At 41.1% G+C, this 17,780-nt stretch overlaps 1 protein-coding gene across 2 annotated transcripts in view; it reads right to left on the reverse strand.

Annotated features, from left to right (window-relative positions):
* Positions 1 to 17,780, reverse strand: part of NMNAT2 (nicotinamide nucleotide adenylyltransferase 2) — a 153,892-nt gene that overhangs the window by 116,703 nt on the left and 19,409 nt on the right. The window lies entirely within an intron of this gene.

The raw sequence follows: 17,780 nt of genomic DNA on the forward strand, positions 1-17,780 counted from the left end.
ATAATTATAACCCACTTAAGAGCAAAACTCTTGTCTTGTTTATCCTTTTATCTCTTACAGCATCTAAAAAAAAAAAAACAACCTCCTTGCTCAAAGTGGGCACTCTCTAAATGTCATTAAGATGAAAAGAAATAAAAGTAAATATTGTATTCTTCCAGGTGGGTTTAGGGTTAGGCACTGGAAGAGGATCTAAGGAGTGCTAGAGAGGGCATGACAGGCTGTCAGTTCAGTTCAGCTAACATTTATTAGCAATGTATATACATACATGTATATGTATATTCACACACATACATTCTATATATGTATACACACATATATTAGGGTACTAATAAGTAATATCAATCATTATCTTTAGCTGAACACCTATTACATAGGCTACATTTGAGGGTCAAGTTAGAAAAACAAATGGGAATGTGACATGATTCTGCTTTCCAGGAGGTCCCAACAAAGATACAGAAACAAAGAAAACAGAGCTACATGAAAAGGCAGCTAAGCTCTGCAACAAGTCCATGAGCACTAGGCTGAGGGCTTGTACTGGTCCATAAACAAGCATCCATTGATCTATGATGATAAAGACAAAAAGTTAAGTTCACCATACTGAGTTTTTCAAAGGGTTAAATTCATCCCAAGTAAAGGATTGGTCACTATTCCAAGACTACATCGTTTGTAGCTTGAGGAAGGGAGTGGTATTAAATGTTCTTTCATACTGAAATGATGTGATAGCAGAATGAATGCTTTCTGGTCTGAAAAATAAAAAGCTGAGAACCTGACATTGATTCTCTAAATTTTTTGTTGTTGTTTTAATTTTACTGTCCCATGAAATCCAAACCCGGAATCCACTGTTGCCCATTTAGAATTTTATGATCTTGGGCGCCTGGGTGGCTCAGTGGGTTAGGCCGCTGCCTTCGGCTCAGGTCATGATCTCAGAGTCCTGGGATCGAGTCCCGCATCGGGCTCTCTGCTCGGCGGAGAGCCTGCTTCCCTCTCTCTCTCTCTGCCTGCCTCTCCATCTACTTGTGATTTCTCTCTGTCAAATAAATAAATAAAATCTTTAAAAAAAAAAAAAGAATTTTATGATCTTGAAGATGCATTTCATTGCATGGTGGCGAGAGTGAAGGTAAACCTTGGAAGATATTTGCTAATAGATATCATGGCCCTGTCTACAGGGGCCCTAGCAGCCCCTTCCTTCCATACTGAGGTAGAGTGGCAATCTCTATGGGCCTAAGAACTATTTGGAATCTTCAACTTTCATAAGAGTACTCAAATTTTGCTCAGTTGACTATCAAAAATAAGGTTTTCCTTATAAATTATTTTCTCTAGGAACCCCACCAAAGTCTTCCAAAGAAGATTAGGGAGAAAGCACCTCTCGTGGTGCTGTCTGAGGGAGAATAACAACCGCTGCTGATATTCTACGTCCCTCGTATTCTCCAAGGAAGAAAATATTGCAGGAAGTACAGCAAAATAATAGTCTCAGAGCACAGGTGGAAACTCACAAAAGTTGGGGTAAGGAAATAGGGAGAAAGGGAACACGCTGCCTCTGGTAGAGGGGCAGAAATGCATGCTGGCAGCAGCATTGTATCTGGAGGGGGAGTAAGAACACTTGAGAAAGCTACTGCCTTGAGTCCCAGATGAAAAGTGCCTGCCTACAGCTGAAGCTTAATCAGGACATCAGAGAATGGCCTCCACATACCCATCTTCTCCACAGTAACAAGCATCAAGTTAAAACAAAACAACTGGAATATAGCTAGGAGAGCTACAAAAGGCAGATTTCTCTAGGTAGCAGTACAAAGGGAGACTCAAGGAGTACAAAGGGAGACTCCAAGCAAGATTAAAAGTCAAGCAGAGAACAGACATTGACCAAAAAACTCCATTCCATAAACCATACCATACCATAAACAGAAGTTATCATTAAAGGGATTTGAAGCCTTTGGTGCAATAAGAGTAACCACAGCAACAACAAACCCAGCTCAACTTCAAACCATGCCTAACTTCTGTGTATGTTAACATTAATTCCCTCCCCTACAGGTCAACCAAAAGGGAAGGTGTGTTCATCTTCAAGCATAAAAAAAATATGAACGCACCTCATTATCTACTGTATTATACAACAAATCTGACTTTCCACAAAAAATTACAAAGCACACAAAAAAGAAAAAAAAAAGCCAAAAGAGAAAAAACAATCATTAGAATCAGATTCATAAATGATACAGATGTTGGAGATATCATATTAGGAATTTAAAATAACTATGATTCACATGTTAAAGGTTCTAATGGAAAAACCAAACAACATGGAAATTCAGATAACTTCATCAGAATTGAAAACTATAAGAAAAGAATCCAAAGAAAATACTCGAAATTAAAAAAAAAAAAAAAAACAGGAACAGAGATAAAGAATCTTATCAATGGGTTTATCAGTAGATTTGACATAGCTGAAGGAAGAATCAGTAAGTCAGTGAACTTGAAAATATATCAAGAGAAATTACCAATACTGAACCAAGGAAAAAGAATAAAAACAAAAACAAAAAAACAGATTAGAGAATCTGAGAGATGTGAGACAATATTAAATATACAGTATTAAATATATGTGTATTTGGAATCTAAGAAATAGAATGGACAAAAGAAACATTTGAAGAAATAATGGCCAAAAATTTTCCAAATGAGTGAGACACACCAAATCATAACAGATACAAAAAGTTCAAAGAGAAAATCCTGAAGGCAACCAGAGAAGAAGATACATTACCTCATTACCTACACAGGAACAATGCTAAGAGTTACAACACTCTTATTGTCAGAACCATTTAGGCAAGAAGACAATAGACTGCTATTTTGAAAGTGCTGAAAGCAAAGCAATTATAAAAATAGCAAAACCAAACCAAACAAACAAACAAACAAACACCGACAACAAAAACCCAAGTCTTAATTCTATACCCAATAGAAATAGCTCTCAAAAGTGAGGGAGAAATACAGACTTCTTCAGATAAACAAAAGCTTAGGGAATTCACTATTAGCAGACCTACTCTATAAGAAATGTTAAAAGAAGTTCTTCAGGCAGAAGAAATATAGGTCAGAAATTTTATTCTACAGGGGTGCCTGATGGGCTCAGTCAGTAGAGTGTGCAACTCTTGATCTTGGGAGTTGTTTAGCTCAAACCCTGCATTGGGTGTGGAGATTATTTAAAAGTAAAATCTAAAAAGAAGGAGGAGGAGGAGGAGGAGGAAGAGAAGGAGCAGGGAGGAAGAAGAAGAATGGGAATTTGAATCAACATACAGAAATGAAAAAGGAAAACCAGATTTTTTTCTTATGTTTAATTGTCCTAAAAGATATCTGACTGTTTAAAGAAAAAAAAAGTAACAATGTGTTGTTACAATATTTTTAGCATAGGTAAAAGTGAAATATATAACAATTATGGCACAAAGAATGGGAAGGAGAAACTGGGAATATACTGTTATAAGGTCTTTATATTTCAATTGAAGTGGTATAATATTATTTTAAGGTAGACTTGGATTACTTTAAAATATGTATTATAAGTCCTATGACAATCAGTAGTATAAATAAGTCAAGAGAGGAAATGAAAATAGAATTTCAAAAAAAATTCTAATTAAACCTAAAGAAGGTAGAAAAAAATATATAAGCAAAGAACAAGTAGAAATGAAGAGGAAAGATAGTAATTTGGTAATATTGTTTTAATCCAACCATATCAATAATCACCTTAAATGTGAGTGATATGGGGTACCTGCCTGGCTCAGTTATATAGCATGCAACTCTTGATCTCAGGGTTGTGAGTTTGAGCCCTACACCAGGTGTAGAGATTACTTAAAAATAAAATCTTAAAAAAGAAAAAGAAAATAAATGTGAGTGATGTAAATATAACAGTTAAAAGATATTATCAGATTGGATTTTTTAAAAGACCTAATTCTATACCATCTCCAAGAACTCCACTTAAAATATACTAAAATATAAAATATGTAATATAATATATATATATAAAATATAAAAACATAGCTTAAAAGTAAAAGGATAAAGAAGAATTATGTAAACACTAACTAAAAGAAAGTTGGAGTAGCTCTATCAACTTCACACAAAGTAGACTTCAGGCCAAGGAATATAATCAGGGATAAAAAGAAACATGACATAATGATATAAGGGCCAATTCAACACAAAGACATAACAACCATAAATGTATATGCAACCAACAACAGCACAGCTTTAAAAACAAAGGTCTATCCTTGATTGATAATAGAAATCACCAACTGTAGTTTTACCCTCTCTCAAATATTAACAAAAGATATATTCATGCTATATTCATATTAATTCAAAGGATTTCTTTAAGGATAAGCAATTCATCCATTTCTGTAGTTCTTTAAAAAAGTTTTTTTTAAGATTTTATTTATTCATTTGACAGACAGAGGTCACAAGTAGGCAGAGAGGCAGGCAGTGAGAGAAGCAGGCTCCTTGCTGAGCAGAGAGCCTAATGCGGGGCTCTATCCCAGGACCCTGGGATCATGATCTAAGCGGAAGGCAGAGGCTTTAACCCACTGAGCCACCCAGGCGCCCCGTAGTTATTTTAAATTTTATTTCTTAATCTAGCCAAACCATTAGAGAGCTGTGCACTTGAACTGCACTATTTTAATCCCTTATGGGACGGTTTTCTTAATTGCACTTTGCTGCTCTGCCAGCAACTTAAACTAAGAGATGTTATAAGAAACAGGGTTATTCTTGAGAAAGCTGTCCTTTAGATCACAGTGTTCTTTTCATAAGAAACCAGGAGAAAGATTTTGCTCAAGTTTCAGAACTAGGAAAATCTCTATTTCTCTAGTCATAATTCTCTATTTCCTGGGGCTGCTGGGAAATTTAATCGGAGGCAAATTTGTAGCCCATGGAAATTTATGACATGCGTGTTTATACTAATTTTACCCCTAAATTTATTTTATGTTTCCATCCTTATTTTCCCTTCATCCTAACTTTCCCATGTGTTTATTTTTATTCTGCTTTACTTTCACTGTATTTTTCTTTTAAAATCAATTTTATTGAGGTATGCTTTGCATGCAATAAAATAAACCCATCTTAAGTGTACAAGTGAATGAGTTTTGACAAATATTTACCATGTCATTTTTGTTAGCCACCTGAAAACCGTTTTGAAATAAGTAAAGGTAAAAATGAATATCTCAAGCAAGTCTGTGCTAAGCATTATCATAGAGATATAAACAAATTACTGTGGTAGTATGAGAGAGGATAAAAAATTCTGACTGGGGGGGTAGTGGGTGAGGGATGTGGGATCTTGGGGGAAAATCTCATTTTATTTATTTACTTTTTTAATTTTAATTTTTTAAATTTTTAAATTTTTTTATAAACATATAATGTATTATTAGCCTCAGAGGTACAGGTCTGTGAATCGCCAGGTTTCCACACTTCACGGCACTCACCATAGCACATACGCTCCCCAATGTCCATAACCCCACTACCCTCTCCCTATCCCTCTCCCCCTAGCAACCCTCAGTTTGTTTTGTGACATTAAGAGTCTCTTTTGGTTTGTCTCCCTTCCAATTCCATCTTGTTTCAGGAAAATCTCATTTTAAAAACTAATATCTCACCTTAAATTTTATTTATTATATATATATTTATTTATTTTTAAGATTTTATTTTTAGGGGGCGCCTGGGTGGCTCAGTGGGTTAAGCCGCTGCCTTCGGCTCAGGTCATGATCTCAGGGTCCTGGGATCGAGTCCCGCATCGGGCTCTCTGTTCGGCAGGGAGCCTGCTTCCTCCTCTCTCTCTCTCTGCCTGCCTCTCTGCCTACTTGTGATCTCTCTCTGTCAAATAAATAAATAAAATCTTAAAAAAAAAAAGATTTTATTTTATTTATAAAATAAATAAAGAGAGCACACAAGCAGGAGAAGCGGCAGTCAGAGGAAGAAGCAGGCAGAGGGAGACACAGGCTCCCGGTTGAGCAAGGAGCATGATGCAAAACCTGATCCCAGGACCCTGGGATCATGACCTGGGTCAAATGCAGATGCTTAACTGACCAAGCTACCCAGGCGTCCCTCATCTTGAGTTTTAAAGATGGAAATTCAATATATAGAAGTAGCAGGAGAAGTCATTTGGAAAAGGACATATCTTGAGTAAAAAAAGGAAGCAGAGATACAGGTACTGGCTCCTTCTGGCTGGAGTAGAAGGTGAGCAGGAAAGGAGCTTGAGGAAATGAGCCTATTATAGACATGTCATAGAGGGTTCTGAAAGCCAAATGGTGTCTTTTCACATGATTGTGCAGGTAATAGGGAGCCACTGAAGGCTTTTAGCAGAGAAGAAACATAATGAGACTTGTTTTAAAAGATCACTCTGGAAGCAGTTTAAGGATGGGATGGGAAAGTTGGAACTAGAGTCGGAGAAGATGGTGGGGAAGCCTCTTTAATGGTACAGGAGAGAGATAAAGAGAACCTGGGCCAGCCCTTAGGAAGAATGAGAGGGAGAGGAAACGGGATGCCCAGTGATAGGAAATCTCTACGAAAGGTCAAAGGATTAGTTGTAAGGATGATTGATAAAGAAATTGACTATGTAAATAACTAGGGGGACAGGCATCCACATGATTCCTGTTCTGGATGGAAGATTTACAGGCCCTGGTATTCCCTTCTCCAGCCTCTGCAAGCAGAGAAAGTACAAGTTACCAATGAAAGTTTAAGCCCTACTTTGCAGGGGAGGGGGCTGGGGAAGGATAACCCAATTTGGGCTGGTCATGTCAGTCAGTTCCTTTCCAGATGACCAGAACCAGGATCATATATATAATAACAGCTACTATTTTAGCTCAATAAAAAATAAGTATATAAAATGACAGTAACTCACATTTAAAATTAATGGCTACTCTGCATAGGGTATTGTTCTAAGCCCCTCACAGAATTCTTAGGAGTAGGGACTACTGTATACCCAGCCAACAATGGGAGAATGGAGACACAGAGAGAAGAATAAGAGTCTTGCTCCAGATCACATAGCTGGTCAATGGCAGAATCAATATTCAAACCAGGCATCTGATTCTGGAGTCTGGGCTCTATGCCATTATGCCCTAATGTTGATGCTCTGGACTCTGTAAGAATACCCTAAGTCACATCCCCACCCGGAGAGTGAGTGTCCCTCACTGCTTTGAGGTGGAAAGCGCTGACATTCCTGGCTGAGAATAGCAGAAACGGGAAGGAAGGCGTTGGAGATGAATGTCTACGGTATGTGTTTGGTACTGTGACAACCATGAGGTCCGCCAGAGCAGAGCACCAGACAAGACATAGTATATAGACTGTGACCAAGACCACAGCAACATGAAATTGATGCAACAAAAATCCCATGAGAATCAAAGTCCCTGGGTATCTATGTGCGTGAGTGTGGCTGCGTGTGTGGAAACCATGAGCAGTGGTGGCGGAGGTTGGCTGATGCAATGGCCTACAACCCACGGATGGCAGAAATTCCTGAAAAACCATCCACCAACAACCTAACCATCTAAAAATACACCAAAGGAAGGCAACCTTAGAAGGAGGTGGGCGAAGGTCTAGTTGAGATAAAACAAACTCAAAGCAGATTACTGGTCTACAGATAGGGTGAATGGGCACATCTTCTGTGAAGACAGGGGTGTGGCCTGGCCCCAAACCAGCGCCCTGTGATATAAACAAACAGGCCAAGCCTGGATTTTTTTTTTTTTTTTTTCAGAGAAGCCTCTCCATTGAAGATGCAGGCCTTGCCTGTCCTCCTCCATCACCCCGTGTATGAGATTTGGCCACCCAGACATTTAGACGACAGATGGGAACTATCTGAATGTGTGTACATAGTTGGAATCAACAAACGTGAAAGTCTGCATATGGTATCATCTGAAATTTGAACCAACTCTCTAAGATGTTGGAATGATCCTTCATCATGGGAGGATGTGTGACACGTACTTATTCCTTCAGGCACTGTGCCAGGGACTGAGGTCGTGAAGAAGACAGTCTCTGCCCTCAAGACACCTAGTGGCTAGTTAGAGACCCAGACAAGTCAATGGGTGTATCTGAAGCCAATGATGGGGTCCTGGAGGCAAGTCCTGGGTACTGAGAGGACAGAGGGAGGGCACCGAGCCATTATGTCAGGGAAGCTCTGGGAAGGAAGACACATACCTGATGCCCAGTGTGAGAACTGCTCTAGAGAAAGGAAATTATTTGATTTTTGTTTGTTTAACTCTCTGTTGCAGTTTGCTTCCTAAAGGACTATCTTTTAAGCAAAAGACTATACCCACTTTGAAGAAAATCCATGAGCAAAGGGATCACAAGATGAGACATTATCAATGGGAAAAAAGAGACCACATATGCTCAAACATGTGGTATCCAAAAATATCCTTAGGAAAGAGAATGCTGGGGTACCTGGGTGGCTCAGTTAAGTGTCTTGCCTTCACCTCAGGTCATGATCATAGGGTCCTGGGATCGAGTCCCGCACTGGGCTCCCTCCTCAACGGGGACCCTGCTTCTCCCACTCCCTCTGCCTCTCCCCTGGCTTATGCTCCCTCTCTCTCAAATAAATAAATAAAATCTTAAAAAAAAAATGGAAAGAGAAAACTATCTTATGCATAGATCAATACAAAGTCTCTAGCATTTTGAGGCACCCCTTATTTTATCTTGAACAGCTATGTATTAGGGAAAGTTATTTCACCTAAAACAACCATAGTCTATGCTAAGTTTGGGTGTCTTCAGAAAACATTTGATGATACTGGTAAAAAGCAAGGCAAGGAAATTTAATGCATGTCTAGTAATTAGGTCTGGGCTTATAACTTCATGATACCTGGGGTTGGATATTGTATATAAACTTTTAAAAAATTACTTCTTAAAAGAAATATAATTGTTTTGGTTTTTTTTTTCATAGCTGAGGTCATACTATATTTTTATAATTATGTATCCTTCCTTTTCCAGTAGACCTTATTGTGTCAAAATATTGCACTAAATTAAAAATTCTTTACCAATAAGAAAAGCAATACAGTATTAGCTATTTCATTGAAATCATGTGCAGCTAGCTAGAGGAAAAATGAAAAATCAAAACCACCCTTATGTTATGCAAATGGACACTTGTCGCTTAGGATAAAATTTTATTACACACAGATGCAAAAAGGGCTTTATATCAAATCGCTTAGACAAACATGAAGATATTGTGTTCTGGAAAACTACTGGATGATTCTAAAATTCACTTAGGAGTGACAAAGACGTGGTGACTGATGAGTTTGAATACCCATGAATTTGAATAAAACTGATGAAATATGCATGAAGACAGGCGATACTTATAAATGAATATACTATTTCATATGGTATATAATGTTAACTAATGCAAGAATAAATAGGTACATGAATTAAGTGTCTTAAATGTCATCTATAGCCCTAAGGGTTTGTGTATGGAAAAGCCTTATCTATTTTTTACAACTTTTTTTTTAAATGATTTTATTTATTTGAGAGAGAGAGAGTGAGAGAGAGAAAGATCAGGAGTGGGGTGGGCGGGGAAGTGTAGAGGGTGAAGCAGACTCCCCACTGAGCAGGGAGCCCGATGCGGGTCTCCAACCCAGGATCCTGGGATCATGACCTGAGCCAAAGGCAGATGCTTACCCAACCGAGCCACCCAGGTGCCCCCATTTTTTACAACTTCTTACTGAGAAAATATGGAATACCCTTGATTTGCAATATATATTGTAGGTAATTAATTCACCCAGGTTTTCTTGACCAACCCCTGGGGAGCATCTAATAGATAAAACTAGTGAGGAGAAAATGAATAACTCAAAATATTACAGTAGCTTTGGGTTATTTAATGTTGGGGTGAACAGTCCTTATATCTACACACCTACCTTATAGCAGAGAATAAATGTGGCTTCCTAAAAATCCACAATAGTTCCCTGTTCGCCTGTAGGGTTAAGTCTAACACTAAGAACCTTAATGTTCACATGCCTCCACAATTTCTCTGCTAATATGTCCACACCTATCTCTTGGTCTTGACCTCACGCACTCAGTCTTCAGGGAAATCATCTCCCGCAGTGCATCACTGCTTCCCAATATGCCTGACTTCTGTTCTTTTGCTCATGGAGTTCTCTCTGACTAGGCTAAGGTTCCCCTCCCCTTCTCTGCCACTGCCAAACACCTACATCCTCCCCACCTCCAGGGTCCATCTCAAATACCACCGCATTGTCATTTCATCTGTCTCAAGGAAAAGTAGACCTCCCTTCTAAAAATCTCCAGCGCCAAGGGCTCAGTACTGGCAGCCTCTCTGCTCTGGGAGGTGCACAGTGGTCTTGAGGGGAAGCGAGGTCAGTTTACATAATAATAATAATTGAACACTTAGATAACACCGGAATAACGGTTGCTAAATCTAACTCAAAATTTGCTATGTGCCAGGCGCTCTTTTAATTCCTTTACATAAATTAATTCATTTGATCTTCAGGAGCACCCCACGAAGCAGGGGTGACGTTATCCATAGTTTACAGATAAGGACACTACGGCCTGGGGACACAGCTCTAAGTGTGACAAGCTGAGAACCATGCCCTCCATCATTATGCTTTTCCACCTTAACCAGAAGTACCAGAAAAAAGGAGACCAGATGTGGGCAGGGAGACAGGCCTGTAAACTGGGTGACACAGAGGCACACATGTTTATTTGGGTGAAGCAAAGGTCGAGCATTAAAAAGGTAGGGCTATAGCAGAGTGAAGGCCCAGAGTGGAAGGCTTTCTCCCACTCTCGGTCAATTTCAGGGTCCTAAAGAAATGCACTCCTGCCAACTGCACTGGAAAGTTTATAGCAATCAGGCTACCTCATCACCTTTTAAATTACTTACAAACCCATCTCATCTCCCCTATTAACCAGATGCTCCTTGAGGATCCAAGTTCAGTCCACTTACCATCTAGAGCTGGACTTGGGGCATGGTAATTAATCAATACAACTTTGTTAAGCAAATGTCGTAGACCATTAGTTCTCGATTCTCAGGTCTCTCTTCATGAAGCAGACACGTGTTAAAAATATTTCAGGAAGATTTTTATCCAACACTTTAAGAATAATTCTCTGTTGTATTTTTTTTCCTTATAGCACTTCCTCATTTGTTTTTTTTATTATCTGCCTCCCCCTACTAGTGCACAAGCTACATAAGGGCAGAGACTTCATTCTTGTTTTTGGCACCCTAAAACAAGCCTGGCTCAGAGAAGGAACTCAGTAAATATTCATGAAGTGAATATCTGAAGAAGAAGAGCCTTTGAGAATGTTCACCAGACCCTTGTGGGCTGCCTTTACCTGTGCCAGCCAACCCGGAGTTAGTGCATCAATAGGATTCCATTACCCTCGAAGCAACTGCATGTCCTGGAGCTCAAGGAAAAGAAAGTGTTTTGCTGGAGGGGGTTGGGAGATGGAGGAGAGAAGCAAGCTCACACGGAGCACAGCATTTTGCTGCTTCCTAAATTTCCACGGGGCATCTCTGGGCACAGCCAGCCCCCGGCCTGCTAGCCTGCCGTCCCTCTACCCTCGCACGCTGCCCCCGCCAGCACTGCAGGTCCCCAGCTGTCCTTCCTCCTGGATCTCTGTGCTCCCCTTGGCCCTGAACAATAAAGGGTCTGCAGGGTAGCTCCTCACACCTTGGCCCCTTGGATCCATGCTCCGCAGAAGGAAACATGCAATTTAAAAAATCATTTTCCCGTTTTTCAAGTATCTTTATTACTTTTTTCTATCAGGGGCCAAGACCTGAATTTGAACCCAAGTCTTTTGATTCTATAGCTGTGCAACCTCGATCAAATTACATAACCTCTTTACCACCTGGGTCATCACATCTCGTAAACACGGGGATAAAACCAACTCTACAGGGTCACTGTAAGAATTAAATGGGACAAAACAGAAAAAGCACCGGGTACATAGTAGGTATTAAAGAAAATGTGACTTCTCTTTCTGTCCTTGAAGTAAATTCTCAACTATCCAAAAGGACTCACAAACCAAGGAGAGATGAGGTTTTACAGAATTGTGCATAGAAACTCATCACTATTTAGAACATTGTTTCTGTGGTCCCAGGGACAGAGGGCACCTACCGCACAGGGTGGTTTCTGTGGGCAGTGGTGGTGAGAGAAGGTGGTGGCACATTGCTGCCTTCTCTGTGTGTGTTGCTTATAAATCAGAGGTGATGTACATCACTATGAAAACAGCTCCTCAAACATGCCCATGGTACCAGCCAGCACTGAGAGGGAGACGTGCAGGTTTCAATGACCAAAATGTCACAGGCCAAGGTCATCTTCCCACCCTGATCCTGTCAGCATTCCCTCGTCCTCAGTTTCCTTATTATGAGATGGCTGAGCCTGAGAAGGCATCCCATCCTGCGTTTGTTGGCATATCGTTAATGCCAAGCATGGAAGGGCTATCATTGTGCATTGTGATTTCCCGGCTGGTACATCATAATTGCCTTACAAATACTTGTGAGCTGCTTGATTCTAATGGTAGTTATACAAATTATGCTTAAAGTCAAAACTGAAGAGGCTCTTGGCTGCTGTTGAAAAGGTAGTGATTCGAGGGAGCATTTAGAATTTTTAAAAAGATGAAATAACTCAGGCTAGGGATGCCCGGGCAGATCAACCAAAGTCACTTCGGCAGGGAAAAATGCAAAGGATAGCACATTTCTCTAAAACAAAAGAAATAAAGAATTCCTCTCCCAGGCCAGGATTGACTCCCTAACTAATGATGTGAAGGAAGAGTTAAGCCATGCATGCTGCATAAATTTGGAACAGTCTGAAGGTCAGCTTGGGTCGGAGTGTACCACTTTTCCTTTTTTCTTTTTATGACGTCCATTTTTTAAAAGACCACGACAATTCTGATATAGTTCCCACCACCTAGGATCATCTGAATGATACACAAGTGAGTTTTAATTTCAAAACTCACACCAAAAATTGATAGAAACCTGACCATGAAATCTTGAAGGAGGGATAGGGACAGCAGCACTGAGCTCCTCTCACACAAGGGCAGGGCCAAAGCCCTTGGACAAACACCTGCCCCCCATCCTTCCTGTTCTGACTCTGCTCCTGCTGCATTTTTCTCTTCTCTCCTCAAACCCCGGGGCTTGCTCCCCCTCCTCACTCTCACCTGAAGATCTTTCTCCTGATTTCACTGAGAAAGTAGGAACTCTCAGAAGAGAATCTCTGCACACTTCCACCAGCAGATTTACCCACCTTCCTGCATGTGACTCCACATTCCCTGCTTTCTCTTCTCCTGTGAGTGAATTTGCAGCACCCCTCTGCAAGGCCAACTCTACCATTTTGCCTTGACCCAACATTCTCACCTAATCGAGACCCTTCTTCCAAGATTTCTCACCTTTCTTGTGTTATTGGTTTTTCCATAACCATTGGATGATTCTCAACAATATACAAGCATGACGTTAATAATAAAAAAAAAAAGACATTCCTTTGACTCGTGTCTCCCTCCAGCCATACCCTCTTTCTCTGCTCCCTTCTAAAGTAACACTCCTCAAAAGAATACCAAAATTTGCTCTCTCCAGTTATTCTCCTCTTTCTTTGTTATGGTCGCTCCAACCAGCTGCTGCCCCCACCACTCCCAACAAATCTGCTCTTGTCAGTCTTCAATGGCCTTTGCTTTGAGACACCAACAGTCAGTTCTCAGAGTTCATCTCTGATGGTCTCTCATCAATGTTTGACATGGTTTATCTTGCCCCCTCTTGAAGTACTAGCTTGACTTGGCTTCCAGGACCTCATGGTGTCCTGATTTCCCTCTTCCTCTGTAAAGAGCAAAATGGAGTCACTCATGTCAAGCAGTGACTTATATCAGACCATGACATAAACAGTCAAGGGTACTACAGCAAAGACCAGATATCACCAGAACCAGTAGAGGCTGATGGTACCCAGGACTAATACCAGCAGAGCTGGAGGAGGCCTGTAAAAGCCCAAGGCTGGTTAAACTCCTTTAAAAGGGGAGAACTTCTGCAGCAAATGGTAGACTCTCTAGACATTGGCTCTCTCACATCTGACCACATCAAAATGCAACTGCTGCTAAATGCTCTGCCCAGTTGATCTCGGAACATCACTGAGATTCTCTACTGTTTGAATAAAACACGCTAAACATGTCAGGAGCTGACCTGGACTGTGGCCTTGTCCCAACTGTGTACTCAGGGACTGACGTCACATTTGGTTCATTAACTTCCTACCCTTTGTTGACTCTTGTTGGTTGTGTGACTTTGTATTGTGCTTTGCTTTGTGTGACGTGAATGAAGCTAAGTTAAATGCGTAGCGAAATGTCAATGTCAAGGAGTTTGGAATCCTGAACCTGCTTCAACCTTGCTTTTTGATTGAATAAAACTGACATTGTGGAAAGATACAACTCATGTGCGGGCCTTCATAGCATGCTTGCATCAGCTTCACTGACTTTTTTTTTTTTTTTTTTTTTTTGACACAGAGAGATCACAAGTAGGCAGAGAGACAGGCAGAGAGAGAGGAAGGGAAGCAGGCTCCCCGCTGAGCAGAGAGCCTTGAGAGACTTGATCCTAGGACCCTGAGATCATGACCTGAGCTGAAGGCAGAGGCTTAACCCACTGAGCCACCCAGGTGCCCCCTGACTGTCAATGTCACTGCCTCTTCCCTACGTACTGCCCCCCCACCATGTCCCCAGTCCCTACACACTGCAGTGCCACAGTACTCAGTCCTTGACCTCTGCCCTGGGGACACTCACTCCCTCAGGATTCTCAGCCAGTCTCATGGCTTTAAATACCAAGTATGTGCTGATGACTTTCGAGTTATTTATTTACTTGTATTTTGGGCTCCTGCGGATATATGCTTACTCACCATCTTCATTTGAATATGTAATCATCTTCTCAGAAGTAACATGCCCAAGGCTGGGCCCCTGATATTCCCAAACCTGCTCCTCCCAGAGTCACACCATATTAGTAAATGGCAGTTCCATTCTTCCAGTGGCTCCCACCAAACACCTTGGCTCACCCTTGATCCCTTTTTCTTTTTACCAAAACAGAACCATTAATAAATTCTATTGGAACTTCCTACAAAATACATCTAGACTCTTATTGCATCTTCCCACCTTTACCTCCTTGGTCCAAAATACCATCGGTTCTTTTCTAGATTAAATGGATTAAATATATAACTGGCTTTCCTGTTTCTGTTTTCATCCCTGATGGTTTAGTCTCATCCTTGCCATCAGAATAATTCAGGGAAAGTCAGATAATGTTCCACCTCTCTTCCAGACCTTCAAATGGCTCCCCTTCTCCCTTAGAGTAAATTCCAAAGTCCTGAAAATGTCTGTAATGACCCTATACAATCCGGCCCCCCAGTATCTTTCTAACCTCATCTATCACTCCATCTCTCCCCACTCCAGACACACTGATTTCCTTATTTTTCTCTTGGGCATCTGAGAGATGCACTCACCTTAGGACCTTTGGACTTGCTGTTCCCTCTGCTTGGAATGCTCTGTTCCCAGCATCCATATGGCTGAATCCCTCACCTCCTTCAAGTCTTTGCTTAAATGTCACCATCTAGTGAGATCTCCACTGACCACCCTTTAAAACTGCAACCCGAATCCCTGGTACTCCCTGTTTCTCTATTGTGCTTTTTTTTTTTCCTCTGTTGCACTCCATGGCACTTATCAACCTAACACACTACATAATTATTTATTTTGTTTATTGTCTCTCTGCCTCCTCTAGACTGTAAATGCCATAAAAGCAGGGATTCTTATCTGCTTTGTTCTCTGATGTACCTCCAGCAACTGGACAAATGGTTTACACCTAGTAAACACTTAAATAAGTATTAGTAGTGAGGATAGCATGTTGCTATCATCCTAAGCAAAATCACAAAGAGCATCTCTAAAAATTAAATGATCCCTAGCTGCTCCAGAAATTAATTCATCTCAAAAGCGAGATAAATTCATTCTCAGACTCAATATACTTTGACTATATGGAGATTATACATATTCAATTATAATAATCATAACAGTAATAACTCATATTTACATTGGGCTTTCCAGTTTATAGAATTCTTTCTTGCATATAGTTGTATTTCATCCTCAGACAATTCTGAAATTGAACAAAGCAGAGAGTGTCCATCCTCTATACAGATAAGGAGGAGAAGCCCTAGAGCAGTTAAATATCAGCTTAAGGGTCCTGCAGCCAATGAATGCAAAACTGGGATGAACCCAAGTGCCCTGAGTCCAGGGTTAGGACTATTGTATCTGTAGCAGTCAGTCATGAAAGAGACAATTTGTCCTTCACCAGAGTGCTCAGATAAGTACTGAAAGGATCTGGGACCTTCACTATCTTCCCTTGGCTCTTGATTTAGTCCCACAAAGATTGAGTTCTTCCTATGTTCCAGCACTGTTCTAAACACTGGGCATACATTACAGGCCAATAGAGACCAGGACAAGGTTATGTTCTCATGGAGCCTCTATTCATTCTTAGAGAAGAGATGTCAATAAGCAAATAAACAACTAAACACCCCCTAAAATACGTCAGGGGCTGATAGCTCTTAGAAAGGGAAAGGGATTGAGGTTGACGGGGAGCAGAGCAGGTAAGCTAATGTTAGAGATACCCAGCAATAACTCATTAACATGTTACCCATGAATTCTTCCTCTGGCCAACGGGTGGACTGTGCTTCAAACTGTTAGGTGAAGAGCCTACAAAATTATACATTTGAATTACAAAGATATGCAATTTTCCCAATCTAGATGTTAGGTAATTTGGGGTGCTCTTAAAGCTAACGGCAGTTTCAGAAGATAGCACCAGGACAAATAGCCCCAAGTTATAAGAACACCACTTTTGTTCAAGACAAAAGAGCTTTCTAATAAATAAAGTTGCCAGCAATGAAACAGACTGGAAACAAGCTCTCTGTCACAGAAAGTATCCAATAAGTAACCGAATGACCTCTGAAGTCTCTTCCAACTGCAAATCTGATTATGTTCCATTCTATAGAGACTCTCTCTACCCTCAGTCACCATTAGTTCCAGTAGGTGATGGGGTGAGGACAGGCGCAAAAATCTGGCCCCAAATCCTGGTTCTCTTGCCAGCCCTCCCAGAGGATGAGCAGTCACATGACTGTTGGCCTTAGATCTTTCCAGCAGCAGCAAAAGCTAACTGTTCTGCAGGGACATCAGGGGCGCAGATCCTCACCCTGCAGGATCTACCAAGGTCTCTCATCTAAACGAGGTGCTCGGGACGCCTGGGTGGCTCAGTTGGTTAAGCAGCTGCCTTCGGCTCAGGTCATGATCCCGGCATCCTGGGATCGAGTCCCACATCGGGCTCCTTGCTCAGCGGAGAGCCTGCTTCTCCCTCTGACTCTGCCTTCCACTCTGTCTGCCTCTGCTCGCTCTCGCTCGCTCTCTCTCTGACAAATAAATAAATAAAATCTTTAAAAAAAAAAAAATAAATAAAAAATAAACGAGGTGCTCTGCCCAGCAGGGACGGGCAGGATGCCTTCAGCGCTTGCTCTGTTCTCACTGACAGGTAAGCCACTAGTGATTACAAAAAGGAGAAGGGCAAATCGCGCTGGACAGGCGGCTGCCTCCCTGATGACTTCTGGATGCTCACTGGCAATGTCCACACTTCTGCAGGCCTCTCTTAAAATCTCAGCCCACTCACAGCATCCACGGATGTCAATCACCCACCCTCTTTTGCCTTTCTGTCATTTCCCAAATCCCCCACTAATACTGGCAAGCAGACCTCTGGGCAGACTGCGTGTTGGCCCAGGCAAGACATCACGGAAAGACACTGAAACAATTGCTAGTATTACCCACATTTATCCATCACTTACTGCGGGCCAGATAGTTTGTTAAAAACT

Source organism: Mustela nigripes, chromosome 10 (assembly GCF_022355385.1).
Source record: "Mustela nigripes isolate SB6536 chromosome 10, MUSNIG.SB6536, whole genome shotgun sequence".
In the NCBI taxonomy this organism is placed as follows: domain Eukaryota; kingdom Metazoa; phylum Chordata; class Mammalia; order Carnivora; family Mustelidae; genus Mustela; species Mustela nigripes.